The 433-nt window shown below is 33.0% G+C and overlaps 1 protein-coding gene across 1 annotated transcript in view; it reads left to right on the top strand.

The window, feature by feature from the left end:
* Positions 1-433, top strand: part of LOC119587943 (espin-like) — a gene marked incomplete in the record, with an annotated part of 133,296 nt that overhangs the window by 130,433 nt on the left and 2,430 nt on the right.

The raw sequence follows: 433 nt of genomic DNA, 5'->3' as shown, positions 1-433 counted from the left end.
CTGAGGTTATGGTCATCACCATCATTATTGTCATTATTGGCTGATAGGTACCAAATGGGAATTTGATTGTTGTATCAAATTAATTAACCAGCACATGCATGTTATTTTGTGGTTCATGGTTACAAAGATAACAATGATTAAATAATTCTGTACATTTATATAAAAGTAATTGCATTAGCCATTTCGTGTTTTCGAATTCAAAGGGCAAAAGTAAGTCAATTTCTGGTATTAATATAATTCTGCTGTGTTTGCTTAGGCTTAATAATAGGTCCTATTGCTTTTCATATCTGAATTGAAAATGCAAACGATAGCAGTCGCTTGTTGCATGTTCCAGAAAGTTAAAGAGAGTTTAGAGTTTAGTCGCCTTGTGAGAAATTTTTGCATGCTTAACAAGAGAAAACGGGAATATGAGCTGGTGTGCGTTAACTTTTAT

This window comes from Penaeus monodon, chromosome 23, assembly GCF_015228065.2.
Source record: "Penaeus monodon isolate SGIC_2016 chromosome 23, NSTDA_Pmon_1, whole genome shotgun sequence".
Lineage (NCBI taxonomy): Eukaryota > Metazoa > Arthropoda > Malacostraca > Decapoda > Penaeidae > Penaeus > Penaeus monodon.
The sequence above is the reverse complement of the archived record's forward strand: the minus strand, read 5'-3'. Positions and strand labels throughout refer to the sequence as shown.